At 41.0% G+C, this 14,939-nt stretch overlaps 1 protein-coding gene across 1 annotated transcript in view; it reads right to left on the bottom strand.

Annotated features, from left to right (window-relative positions):
* The window catches only part of LOC146822831 (uncharacterized), a 355,568-nt gene that overhangs the window by 71,430 nt on the left and 269,199 nt on the right, over positions 1 to 14,939 (bottom strand). The window lies entirely within an intron of this gene.

The following is a 14,939-nucleotide window of genomic DNA, read 5'->3' as shown; positions in this document are numbered from 1 at the left end:
GAGAATATCTGTAATGAGGATGTACAGAAGAGAAAACAAAAAGAGAGTCATGTGATTGAAAGCAAAAAGAAAAAGGACAATGTTGAAGAGGTTGTTGGTTGCCATTTTGTCTGTGAGACCTATGGTTTTTTCACTGAATATATATATATATATATATATATATATATATATATATATATGTCCAATGGTCTCCTTAAAAATGGCTCCATGAATGATATAAGACCTGATAAAAAAAAGTAAGAAAAGTACCGTACAGGTTGTGAGAAACAGGCTCTCTGTACAGTGGTCTAAAATGAAGTACACTATGTAGAGAGCTCGGTGAATCCCCAATAAGTATACAGAGGTATAAGTAGATTATGCTAACTCTCTTTTTGTGGGAGTGTGGGTGAGTAGTTAGGCTTATCAGAGGGTAGTGCTAAGCATTTGTTGTACTCAGGGAGGCAATGAATGAGACACACACTCAAGAATAATTCCAAGACCAATTTATAAAAATAAAGTCGATTTCTATGCAATTTTAAAGCCCTTAAACACAGTTCTAAGAATAGTACTTTCATAGTTACGATTTTTAAAAGTTTTGAAAATATATCACTTTTGTGCATATTTGCGCACTATTGGAAGTAATGGGAAAGAAGTAGAAAAATGCATTTAAAATCAGGCAATGCTTTCACGAAGTTCACCTTCTTGTTTTAGGTCAATGTTAGCACCAGGTCCAAAGTTCCAGCAGGAGAAGATCGGGAGCGTCCCGGTTTGGCCGGAAGAGTGTGGTGAGCGTCTTGGAAGCTGGTGCGCAAAGACAAAGGGGGCCACTGCTGGGTGCAGAGAGAACAGATCAGCCGGGTGTTGTGTGTTTGAGGTCCTCACAGTCAGGAGCAGGCAACTTGGAGAGGTAATCTTGGGACAGCTGGGCCACTCACGAAGTCTCGTGCTTTGGGAGTACGGAGGGAACTCTTCTTTCCAGTGATTGCCATTGGGCATCTTGTACCATGGGTATGGGTGCACAGTGGCTTCGCTATGTCCTGGTGCCGTCAAGATTGGCGGAGAGGCAGATCTGACACTCCGGTGCTGTTGTACCTTTTCCTGTTTTAGTGCTGCATTGAGGTCATCGGGGAGCAGCAAGTCGACAAACCAGACTTCACAGGATTGGTGCTTGCAGTGTGCAGGGGAGTGATACCTTACTCCAAGGTTCTTGGAGGCCTTTCAGGTTTCATGATGACAAGGCAACAGCGATTGTGGAGTTCTTGAAGCAGCTGGCAGGGTTGGGCCTCTTTTTCTTCTGTAGCAGGGCTTCAGTTCTCATGCAGCGGGCCTTTTTTGTACTGGTCTTCTCTTGGCTATCGAATCTGACGTTCAGGTCTCGGGGAGCCATCAAAATACTGAATTTAGGGGCATTACTTTGGGAGACAGGTAGTAGCCAATGGGCTACATACCTTTAGGCTGCGTACACTCTCTAGTGACCACTTCCTGTTGGAAGAGGCACTTCCCTAGCCCTGCTAGGCTTCTCTCCCCCATCCCAAGATGGTGGAATTTCAGGTGAGATGTTCACCTCAAACACAAGGAGATGAAGAACGATGCGCTGAAACCTTTCAGACACTCGCCCCCAGTCAACGATTTGCTTTGAGGTGTTCACCACGCCTGCCATGCCCTAAAGGTGGTGCAGGCAAAGTGGGGACCCTCCTTCTAATCTAACTAATTTTCCTATCTTTCCTCCTGCTAAAAGTGGAGCAGGCATGGGGGTTGGCATCTCCCACTATCTGGAGGTTTCTGGGTTAGATTTGAAAGGTAGCTTTGTCTTTGAAGCTGCCCGCCCATGAAGACCATCCTGTCTTGGAGGAGGTGTGAAACACCTCCACCCAGAGCAGGCTTTTTCTCTGTCCTCTGAGAGTGCTGGCTCTCACCCCATGAGGTCAGAAACATGTTTGGTGGTGGCAGACTGGCAAAAACAAGTCACAGACACTTGGGTTTGGTAGGTTTTCAAGGGGCCATCTAATAGGGTCTCCTGTGTGAATTTATTAATAAATCTATCAATGGCATCAGTTAGGATTTAGAAAGACAAGAGGTCTGGCACCAAACACCTTAGAAATCGGTGAAGCCATCTTGGAGCTAGGAAATTTGTGTATACATATATCCAACCCATGTACTCTTTATGGCTTCATGAGACACTTACAACATCACGGAATAGACTGGCCATTGTAGGGGCATATCTGCTCATGCTGATATGCCCTCACATAGAATATAGTGCACCCTATTTTAAGATTAAAGGCCTGCAGTAGGGTTGTCTTACCTATACCTTATGCAGTGTATGGGAGACATGGCACACAGGGCTGTGGCCATGTTGACTCTTTGTATTTCTCTGCACCAAGACACGCAGCCTGCAATGGCAGAGTGCATAGCCATGGTAGGGGGTCCCCGGGGTGGAACAACCAGTGCTGCAGCCCCAGAGGACCCTCTTTAGTACCCATGCCCTAGGTACTATGGGTACCATTTACTAGGACTTACAGGGGTAACTGAAGTTGTGCCAACTGTGGTTCATTTTTAGGGAAAGAACACTGGTACTAGGAACCTCAGTATACTACACAAATAAAATGAAGAAGGTAACTTAATATAATAGCTCTTGCTTGATTACATGGATGGTAAATCTCAAATGGCTAAGTTTACATCAGCAAACAGTGGACCAACAGGTATTTAAAGTATTTTACGAAAGTCCCAAGGTAGGGATTTATGCTGATATTAAGGGTGGGGAGGAGAGACTCATTGTGGGCAGCTGACTCCGGAACATGGGGGCTCGCGGTTTGATCCCCGGCGGCAGGTTAGCCCAGCACCTTGAGACTCTGGGCAAAAGCTCGCTTAATCTTCCCGACGGCCCCCAACGCCGAGACACCTCTCCAGAGGTAGCTGTGCGCTTCACAAATGCTGGCTTTTCATTGTGCAAGGGGCTTTTTGATTTAAGGGCCAATTTCTAGTAGAAAATAATTAGAGCTCCGAAAAGAGACAGGCTTCCTCATGGTTGACCAATAATGACTAATTCAGATAATTGTAGTAAAAAACGTAATGGGGTAGTAATACAGTTGGTCTATTGGTATTGGGAAATCTGATTTCACCATTCTTTCTTTAGCCTTCAATGAGCCTAAGATAGAACTCTTTGGATGCATATGCATTGAAAATGTTGTGCAGGTTCTTTATTCTGTAGAAAGGTGTCAAACTGAACAGCCAATATCTGGAATCAAAGGGAACTTCACTAAGAAGATGTTCTTGAGGATTGATATTGATGTTTCAGTGATTAGCTCCATCACTAGTTCAGTAGAAGTACAATTGCCTCCAAGTGGAGGATAGGCAGTGTGGATTTCAGTAAGGATTGTGTCTTCTGTCATATGTTCCAGTCTCAACATTTGAAAAGTAGAGAAAGTTTAATCTTTCAAACTTTTAATTCTGATAGCATTTCTTTAAACCAATGTGACTCCTGCACTTGGTTTGCAATCTCAGTTGACATGAGCGAGCAAATAGTCATAGGTCATGATACAATCCATGGCTTCATTTAGACAAAACAGCATGTTGAGACCACAGGATAGTATTGTATCTAAAATCTCTCACAGTGTTTGGTAGCACATCTGCAGTTATGAGAAATTCACTTAAGATGAGATTTAACAGACTTACTGATTTTTGTTGAAGAGTTTAGACTCTCAACATTGTTCTTAAGATGTGGACATTTGTGTCAAGATATGCATTATGCTTGTTGACAACCACAAGTATGGGGAGGTTAAGGAGGCCTAAAGGAGGGTTAGCTTAGACTGCTGACATATACATTTCTCAATGTCATCAGCACAGAGATGTTTGACAAAGCTCTGTGCTGTGTGTAGTATTGATATGAATTGAGCCTTAAGCACTGGAGGAGAGTATTAGAAGAAAATTAGTGTTGTGATGTATTTTCAATTACTGTGTGTCTTAGGTCAGCAGCTATTAGTCTATTTTCTCAAAACAATATGCTTACCTTATCCGACAGACAGCTTGTGGTCTCATTAGTGGGGTGGGTAAAATTTGCACAGTTTCATTCTTCAGAATTGTGCAGAGTCACAGAAAAACTCCATGAGATTCCATGCAACTCTGCCAGTGGGTGGAAAATATGCAGGTTGAACAGCAAATTAGCGCCAGCAGCACAAGCACCACTGAAAATGAGCATGAATGGCACCATGTGTTGCGCAAAAGTGTGCTGCCACTTGAGTTGATTTTTCTGCTGCTCAAGTGGATAATAAAGTCGAGCTGCAGCATATCTAGTTGAATGGCAGCCCTCTGATGGTGACCACTTGCAAATGCAGACACCCGCCCTGTTTAGAAAGTCATGCTAAGGGATGCCAAATCTCCTGATGCAGCGATTGGCAGAATTTAGCCAGAACTCCACAGTGAACAGTAACATGAGTGGCCAAAATTCCACCAATTTTACAGGTGGAACAGAATATTTCCCCAACCCTTACTCATTAGGAATATTAGCTAGAAAGGGTAGAAAGACATGGATAGCAGTAATATCAGACTCAGGTGAACAATATTTGGGGGTGGAGAGGTTAGGCTCTGTAGTGGAAAGCTTGCTTCTTAACAGTCAGGCTGTAAGCTAGACAGGTGTTCAGAAACTGATAAGAAGCAGAAATCTGACTGTTAATTCTGATGGTGGTACCCACAAGATTGTCAGACAAAATAAGTATTGGATAAGGAGGGAGTGTGTGTATGTTAAGAGATTGAGTTACAGAGCGAGGGGTCGGAGTGGGAAATAGTGCTATGGATTGTCATTTGCTGCATAATGGTTGAGCTAAAAGGAGAGGGTGATGACTGTAAATGTTTCAAAATAGTTAAAATGTTTTACGGTTTGAATCAAAATGTTTCCACTTCTGTATATAGAAATAGAGATGTTGACATTCAAGAAGGTAGAGGGTGAGACATTCAATTTTTGCTGAAATAGAAATGTTATTACAAGAGTGACCTTTACGTAGCTGTTGAAGATCTCATCCATGAAGACCTATTTTTGGAGAAGAACATTTAGGGCCTGATTACAAATTTGGCAGACAGGGTTACTCTGTCACAAATGTGACGGATATCCCGTCAACCAAATAAAAATTCCCTTATATCCTATGGAACTTGTAATTTGGCGGATGGGATATTCGTCACGTTTGTGACAGAGTATCCCAAACGGCCAAACTCGTGATCAGGTCCTTAGTTAGTTTTCAGGCATATTCTACAGGTAAAGTAATAAGAGTTGATGATAAGTGTTTTTGTGTATTCTCTGAATAAGATATAGTACTAGATTTTGCGCACATTTTCAATTAGTTGGGAGTACAGTAAGTCTGGGCAGAGTTTGCGGAGTTAACTCCGCAAGGTGACAAAAATAGTCCACCTAGCTACGCAGAGTTCCGCGAGCAGGTCAAATAGCTGCATTTCTTGGAATGGCTGCATTTCAACAAAAAACTGCTTTATTTAAAAGTAGTCCCAGACATGGAGGTCTGCTGACCCCAACAGGCGACCATCCCTGGGAGTGCCAACCATTCCCAATGGGGTAGCAAATTGCAACAGCCTAATTTATATGAATGAGGCATGCAATTTGCGACCCCATTGAGAATCGCAAACAGTGTCTCAGACACTGTTGTACATTGGCAATTGAGACTCGCAAATTGAGACTCGCAATTTGGCGCAATTTGCAAGTCGCAATTGCCAATGGTCGTACATCTGCAGTTTAGAATATTACAGTACTGTGGTGGAAACTAAAGCAATACAGTTAGACTATTGTTATACTTGAGTATACTTCATAATCTAAACAAATTCATAACGAATATGTGCAACCTAATAGGATGAGCATGGGAAGCCTGATCCATCCCGCTAATGCAGAAATATGGATTGTGCCTGATAAAGTAAGAGGCAACAAGACATTTCAGATTTCATGTGAGAAAAAATTCTGATATGCTGAGTAAAATGTGTACTTCTTCTACAATCAGCTGCAGTCTGTTAGTTGATTCTCAAGTTTTCTACTGCAGCTATAACAAAGAGTATTAATGAACAACTAAAGCGCTAACATTCTATATGTAAGATAAATGTGAGGGACACTTGAATGCCATGTTACTGGAATCAGAGTTGAAATAATTTTACAAGAAGGAGATGCAGTAAATGAGCAAAATAGGGGGTTTCATTGTGTCATAAAAATTAAGGTCAGTGCTCTTGGAAGCTAAAATAAGAAGGCAGTTCTCAAATAACTTTTTCATCCATATCAGAAACATTTCTGGCGTGCTGGGGGAAACCTGTACTTCCAACACCAGTAGCATTCTGAAAGTTGACTCCTAGTGATCTACTATAGTGATTTACTGTAACTTCGCCACAGAGTTCTAAAAAACAATTAGAGCACTAAGATTCTATAATTTAGACAAGGTGAGACACTCCTGAATGCCATTTTGTTGGAATAGGGGGTGTTGAATTGAAAGCATTTACTGAAGGTCCATGAGCACTGATGTATCAATACAGTTTGTTAAATGAATGTGCCTTAATTGTTGAGAATGATCATTAAATAACCCCCGCCATAAGTGTACCGATCTTTGTGAGTTGACAAGGAGAGATGAATAAGGGGCGATCACTTACTTCAAACACCATGAACAGTGAAGTGCACTTTGTCTTCACAAGTTCCAATAAAGTGTTTTGGTGTTTGTTTGAAAGGTTTCATTTACAGATTGATTTAAGTCAAATTATTTGTTTCTTAAGTATTACAATTGGTCATTGTTGATACAAATTCAAATAGTTGATAGATCGATATTTCATGATAAGATTAAATTCCTCATTAGTAAAATGGATATGAAGGGAAATTTAATTTCAGCAAGCAAGGCAATATGTCAGTTTCCAAAACCGAAATGAAGGGTTCTGATGAGAGAACAAGAATTCATAGGCATGAAGCCTTAGCACTTAAGCAATGATACTTAGCATTAACTGGAGAGTATTCTCAACCAACAGTCAATGGAAATCCCTAAGATCTGCTTCTAAATTATGCAGCAAGCTCTCTGGGTGAAAAGGGGAAGCTCTCTGAACGAAAGATATCGCCTGAATAATCTAAGGAACACACTCATATAATTCTACAAAATATCACCAGTAACAAATCTTACATGCCTGTTTCCCAACAACCAACCAGTCTCCAGTTACATTTGGGAGATGGTATACTCCTTAGTTTCTCAAGTCTTTAAAATGAATGAAATAATTATGCCCTTAAATTGTTACTTTGATCACATCTTGTGTATCAGACAGTTATTCCCATAAGTCACAGTTCCTGCCATCTCCTCTCCTGCCGGTGAGACTCTCACAAATAGTTGTCTAATACACAACAAAAGTCTATTCACTAGCTAAAAGAAGGCTTCTGAAAAATTACAGCATCTGCAGTAGGAAAAGAAAATGATCTCATGCAATACACAGTTTAAATGTGAAAACATGCTTCTTGTCCTAAATGTGTAACATGGACATTTAATATTGCATTATCAGTTAGACTAGCTAAGTCAGTACCTTATGGGGCACATGCATTAAGCAAAGGAATTGTGATTCCTTAATAGCGATTATTAAGGAATCGCTATTAAGGAATCGCAATTCCTTCTGCATGTAGGTTCCACAGAAAAAATAGCGATTCCTACATATTCCCTATTAGCGAATCGCAAATTGTGATGCGCTATTAGGGAATTTTTCAAATTCATTCCTTTGGGCCTAGTGGTCCATAGGAATGAATGAGGAAGCATTCGCAATTTGCGATTACCAAATAGGTAATCACAAATTACGAATGCAATTCAAGGGTGCAAAGGGGCCAAAAGGCCACCCTGATGCACCACCAAAAAGAGTATTTGTGCACATGTGATGCACACACATGCCCTAAGGGCATGTGTATGTGCCACATGGCACTTATAAAAATGCAATTTTGTCCATTTTTCTAAGGATTTGCAAATTACCATCAACTTGAAGTTGATGGTAATTTGCGATCTGAGAATGCTTCTTGCATTGCATGTAAGGAATCGCAAATTGTGATTCCCTAACTGCATTCGCAAAATAGGTAATTCCAAAAAATTGTGATTACCTATTTTGCGAATTCCTGTGAGGTTGATGCATCCCAAAAGGCTATTTACCAGTCGCAAAGGGGCTGATTCAGCAAATCGGCCAGTTTGCAACGAGTAAATAGCTTGATTCATGTGCCCCTATGTTACTTCATTTGCATGCCTACAATGCCCAAACTTGATTTCCTGCTACCGTTGTTTGCATTTCTTATACATTAGTTATTCAGGATTAATTTAGCACTTTTTTGATCAATGCATTTAGTTTGCCAAATGAGGAAAATCACTCTATAACTACCTAAATCAAACCTCCTCTTTCCACATCGGTTTACTCAGGATGTCAATCTTCTCTATTGCTTCACATCTCTCTAATCTTAAATTAGCTCCATTTGGTAGACATTAAAGGTGTTTTAATCTTCCATTTAAATGTATATGAGAAGATTTGTAAGAGGTGCAGGAAGCTATTTAGAGACAGATCAAATATTTAAAAGTCTTATATTTGAACTTCCTCTTGTGAATAATTGCATTTTCATCCATGAATGTGCACAGGCTTAAAAATAATTGTGATTGTGAGTTAAATATGAAATTATAAAATATGAAACATACGCGAAAACACACACACACACACAAATACTTTTCTCTATACCTTACAAATAACTACATTCAAATATGATTACATAATATTTTTAAATAATTAATATTGTAAATCAGACAAAACAATGAGGGTACTATTTTGCGGCTGTCAAAACTTCCATAGGCTACACAGTTTTCACTGTCTGGGAACTCTTTACATCTAAAATACTAACACATGAAAAATAAACATTTTTGAGACTCATTTAATTCAGGAACTTGTGGCAGCACAGGTAAGAAATCTTGTAATATGCATAGTCAGTCTTATGTAAAAGCGAGTGAATGATTCTAATGCTGTGCTCTCCAGCAGCTTTTCTAACAGTGCAGGTACATGTTTTAGACCAGTCAAAAATGTTAAGCACTGACCAATGTACTATATATAGGTCGGTACTTTAAAATACGATTCATAGTAGGTTGGAATATGACCCATCTCATGCATATTAATGAGATAGCTTGCAAATTCCTATTCACTGTCATTTGTAGCCATACATGTTTGGTGGCCTACTGGGTCAGCAGACCACCAAGTCTATGGTTGCTTTTAAATAAAACCATCATTTTTTAAATGCATCTTGTTTTCCTTAAATAGAAAACAGGATGCATAAATAAATAATGAAAGGTTTCACAAACCTTTTTTAGGCATATTTCAATAGTCCCATGGACCACTTTTGCTCCTAAAAACATTTATTTCAACTTTCACGAAGGGGAGTCCCTGGGAGACCCCTCCTCATTTACAAATGAGTCACCACTTCCTTTGTGTTGTCAATAAAATATGAATGTTTTGCAATTAGATTTTGATAGGAGAACATTAATACATACCATAGGTAATCAGTATTTGGAAGGGGAGCCCTAGCCACGCCCCCTTCCAAATACTGATTTAATATGGTTTCCAAAACCCATTTAAAGGTTTGGAAATTTAAAAAAGAATGTTTGCATCCCAAACTCTCCGATTCACCGAATCAGAGTGTTTGCAAAAACTAAAATCCTTTGTATATCAGGGCCTAAATTATTTATTAGAGCTTTGTGATCACCTGAGGGAGCTATTCGGGGATGAAGGTGTAGTGATATGTAGGATTATGCTGTAATGAGGCTTGTATCAGGTAACAGCTAAGAGTTTCCTGGGTAGATATCGACCAGCTAGATGCCAATCAAAAAGCAGGATTTTTGCTAGTGTCCAGCTGTGTGATTTAAACTATTGCTTAATTAGGTGGTGGATCAGTTTGAAGAGATGAACCTGTAGGCACGTATGTAATACTTGTGCAGCAGTGACATTTGAACCATCCCCAAATTGATGAAGTTGGTGGCTTCACCGTGTACTAAAAAACGACATGTCAATATTTTTTTAGAAAGGAGCCCAGTAGTAGGATACTTTGTCACAATTATTAAAACTATCATTACATACCCAGATTACAAATGACTGTTCTGGCATAATACCCAATAAGATTAAACTGACAGTTAATCTAGTATATGGAAAGAACTTTCATACAGTGACTAAGTATGTGTAAAGACACAAATCAGTCATGATTTAGCAGATGTAGTAGCAAGAGTGCTGAAATTGAATATAAAGGATACATTCTGCAAGCCATTCAATTCTTTCCAATTAGCAGTTGGAGACACAAATCTTGTTAATGATGAAATCATTTACAAACATTTTTATTCCATTTACATTTTTTCAAAGCAAATTAAGGAATATTTGATCCAACATCTATTATGAAGTACAATTATGCAATAAATTAAATTTTGCATCGTCAGTGACATTAGGATGCAGTCTTTTAATCTTCAGATACCTTCAAGTGTGAAAATGTGATTATAATGCATACGAATGTACACGCTTCAAGACTGGAATTGCTCTAGCTGGGAACATTCCAAGTTTAGAATTATCATTGAATACACTGCAACACTCCTAGTTGGACATGGTTCAAAACTGAAAGAATATCAACAGTGAATTATCACAAACTGGAGGGAAATCAACTGGTATTAATCCAAGAATTCAAGAAACATATTAGGGGTAATTACACTATATAACCAGCTGGATCAAGGACAACATATTCCTTTGACTGTGAATAAAACAAGAAAGGAATCAACTTTCCCTTAGAAAAACACCATATCTTTAAAGGAACCTGGGGTGCCCCCATGGCGATGCAGTCTGCTGCACCACACAGGAATCCCAGGGGCGTAACACAGGCCCCCGCAGCCCCCGCGGTGCGGGGAGGCCCAAAGCTCCAGGGGGCCCCCTCAGCACAGCTCTCTTGCCAGTGAGCTCTTGATTGAGCCCGGAGGGGGCCCCTTCACGTTCCTTGCAGGGAGGCCTCCTCAATTTTTGTTACGCCAGTGACGAATCCTCACACAGCTCTGGGTGGGTAAGCACTGCCTGCTACTCTCCCGCTCTGGATGCAGGGAGCAAAGAGACTTCAATGGTGCATTTTGTGTCTGCCTCTCATTTTATGGGGGTGCTGGATTTATGGCAGTTTATCTCCTCTAAAATGAGTGCATTTTTTAAAGATAGTGCAGTTGTGCTGCATGGGCCAAATGTATGTAGTGTATGGTTTGCGATTATCAAATAGTGAATTTCTGTGACTCACTATTTGGTAATCGCAAACACCCATGTATAAATATGTGTTTAACACATTCTATGATTCCAGTGGGTCACAAATAGACCTACCTTGTTAATATTCATGAGTTAGGTCTTGGTTTGCGACCCATTGGGAATCACAAAATCACATGAATGGTGGTCTGCTGGGGGAGTGGAATGTCTGTGATTGTTTTTCAATATAGCATTTTTTTTTTCAAAAAGCAGCCCGCTTTCCTTAGAGGAAAACGGGATGCATTTTAAAAACAAAGATGAAACATTTTCTTTTCATTTTTTAAGAGTAGGCAGTAGTCCATGAGACCACTACCTGCTCTTAAAAAATGTTTTACAAACATTCACAAAGGGGAAGGGGTCCCTTCCAGAACCCTTTCCGTTTGTGAATGGGCTACCACCTTCTTGCAGTAGGTGGTAAAATGTGAATGTTTTGCAACCGCATTTTAGTCACAAAACATTCACACATACCACTGCCATTCTGTATTAGGAAGGAATGCTCTAAAAATGAACATTCCTAATCCAGAATCACAAACCCAACTTGCGATTTGGTAATAGGTTACCGAATCACAAACTGGGCCTTTGTACATTGCAAAATGCCTTTTTTCATATGCAAACAGCCTGATTCTGCAAATCGGGCTGTTTGCGAATGAAAAAAAAAACCTTTGCACACCTGGCCCCATGTTCCCTGAGAGATTCACATCCATGTAGAAAGAATAATTCTGCTTTGGATTTCCGGGCATTTTGCCACCGGAGTTCGTTCACCTGCAGAAATCAAACAGAGGTTGTCTAAAAGCAACAACTTATTTGTGTGATATCTCAAGCCTCTTCAGGCAAATTCACACATGCTTTTCTGGATTGTACTCCTAATGGCACACTCCAGCCACCAGGGGGACGTTTCTGGGACCTCCTGCATCCAAACATTTTGATGAGGAAGCCTGATGCCTTTTCACAGCCTGATCTTCTACTCTTTAGCAGCAGCTCGACTTGGACCTGTTCTTTTGTCTAGCATGGTGATTTCTTATCCTTTGGCCTTCCTCGCAGAATCACCCCACCAACCTCATGGCACACCACTTTCCCTGCCTGCACTCTACATTCAACCAGGTTCTCAGCCAAATGCAGGGTACCTGTGTGTCCAGCAGGAGCCTCTGATGTAGGGGTGGGCGAAATTTGCGAAATCCACTTTAGCAAATTATAGCAAAAATGTTAAAAATTATCGCAAACACGCGAAAAAATCGCAAAGATGCGGAAGTTTTTTTGACGCATGTTCGCGAGATTTTCTGCATGGTTGCGGCTCGCCAACTTACCCATGTAGTTGCTCGCGGGCGCGGCCATCTTGTTTTCAGTTTTTCTCGCGGTGCATGATCGCGAGAAGAAAGACGTGATCACGCGATGCATGACGTCACTGCGGGCGCGAACTGTTGCGAGACAGCACAAATGGCTAAAAACAATACAACATCTCATGGAGAACGCGACCGGATCAAGAAAACTTGTCGGTGAATGCAGGGATTCAGGTAAGACGATCGCGCGCGCGCGAGAATGTATTATTTTACAGCGCGAGCAAGAAACAAATTATCGCCAAGCTGCGGAATGCGGAAATTTTGAAATTTTCGCGCTCTCCGCGGAACGCGAAAATGTCAAATTATCGCAATTTCCGCGAACGGAACGAAATTTTCGCCCAGGCCTACTCTAATGCCTTTGTCTGGGACATTGACTGCCAGAACACATCCATCAAATCATTCCAGATCCCCATCAAAACCACCCATTATGAGTCCTGTGAGGGAGTTAGAAAACTCACATTCTGGAAGCCTGTTTTATTTTGTATGGAGTCCATCTTATATTGTGCGCATCCTGTGATATTCAATAATGACAGGGCCTGTGAAATGTGCTCAAAAGTCTAATAATAATAATTATAATAACCTCAGATATTAATGTACCCAGCGGAATATCTTATAACACATGGCTTGCTCCAGTACACCTTTTGTGACATGCAATTATTTTGTTAACTTAGCAATAGCCATCCTTAGCATTCTTAGCAATGATCATATAAAGGTAAGGCCAAGTGTCTGCATTTGACTGGACAGGTATTGTGCAAATACTGACAACTGACTCACAGGCAGCTGTCATGTGGAAATCGCAGGCCGGCATATTACTTCACGCCTGTGGCATGTATCGCCTCTCTCCTCTGATTGGTTATATGCCTAACGCTCATCTAATTTTGTCCTGTCTGGTCAACAACTCACAATGTATTTGTTCATGACAATGAAGAAATCACATTGTTACTGTATTCTGATTGGATGTGTGTTTAACCTGCCTTTTGTGATTTTCGGACTGAATGACCCGGTGAAATTCTGCTCTGTGCGCATCTTGCTTTTTTAACTTGGGCCTCCGCGATCCTGTATAAGCAACTATCTATGAAATGTGACAAGTTGTCTGTGTTTCTTTTATTTAGCATCTAAATTTGGTGGCGAATACAGTTCTAGGCATGGTGACCAGCTCGAACACTGACCCCACGTTGGCTTACCTTCTCTTGGGCCTTTGCTTTGGACCAGTGGATGGAGACCGCCCCTGAGCTCTGCCTCCCTCTCCCTGCCTGTGGTGTGAGATATCTGTCATTTGCATCTCCTCTCCACTTATCCACTGCAACTGGTCAGTGTTGGTGTTCCCCTGCTTGCCCACCCTAGCTGTCTAGCAGTTCAATGCTGGTGCTCTTGTTCTATATTTTGACACTGGACATTTCATGTGCAGCTGTTTTTCAGGATATCCCTTTATTCTGTAATTTCCTTTTTTTTTGTACATTTCCTATCTCCTCCATCAACCTGGTGACTGACCTCCGGCTGATGCACTGGGTTCCAGACACCTGGCACCTGGGGGGCCTCCAGTTGTACCGGGGGGTTGCCCCTTCACTACAAGAGAAAGGTAGATAGATTGTTGAGTTAGTGTCGGATGGTACTGACGTGATTGATGAGTTTATGTCGGGTGGTTCCAACATATAAGCCTTAGTGTTGGGTGGTCCCAACGTCGTATATAGGATTTTGATCCTGGGTGGTACTGTGCATTAGGTTGTCCCACTGTTTTTTAAGTGGTCCTGGGCCAGGATAATACCGCAGAGGGGTCTCGAGCCTAGTGCATGCACATTGTTAGCTATCTGTTGGTACCATTTATTTTCTTTGGGAATTTTCTTTGTGTTAGTTTTTAGATGCTGTTTCGAGTTCACACTGGGGCTTTCCCAGATGATTGACTAGGGTGATTTATATGTCTTCACCGCAATTTAGATAGCACACATGTTTTAGCATTTTTAGTATTGCCACATAGTATATTTTGCTTATTTATTTTCCTGTGCTTCCATATTTTTCTATTAGAACACAGTGACTGGGTCAGTTAAAGAAAAAATTGGTATTATTGTTTTTCCATCTTCCCCTCTTATTGCTCCCTAGGATAGGGCTTTAAGACCTGGGAATTGTGGTGTGTGGGCAGGTCATGGTTAGTTCCCCACTTTTCTGTGTGTGAATGCATATCTAAGTGAAAGAGGATTCACCTCTATCTTCACAACAGTGGATTCCCCATCTGCCTCAGGGTAGAAGGAAAAGGAGATTTTGCACCACCTCACCTCTTCCAACTTTTCTGTCTCCTTTGTCGGTGGCAAGGAATGGCACCTACCACAACCTTTGTCACAAGAGACATTT

The sequence above is a fragment of the Triturus cristatus genome, chromosome 5_2, assembly GCF_964204655.1.
Source record: "Triturus cristatus chromosome 5_2, aTriCri1.1, whole genome shotgun sequence".
Taxonomy (NCBI): domain Eukaryota; kingdom Metazoa; phylum Chordata; class Amphibia; order Caudata; family Salamandridae; genus Triturus; species Triturus cristatus.
Note: the sequence above shows the minus strand (reverse complement) of the source record. Positions and strands in the feature narration are given on the sequence as shown.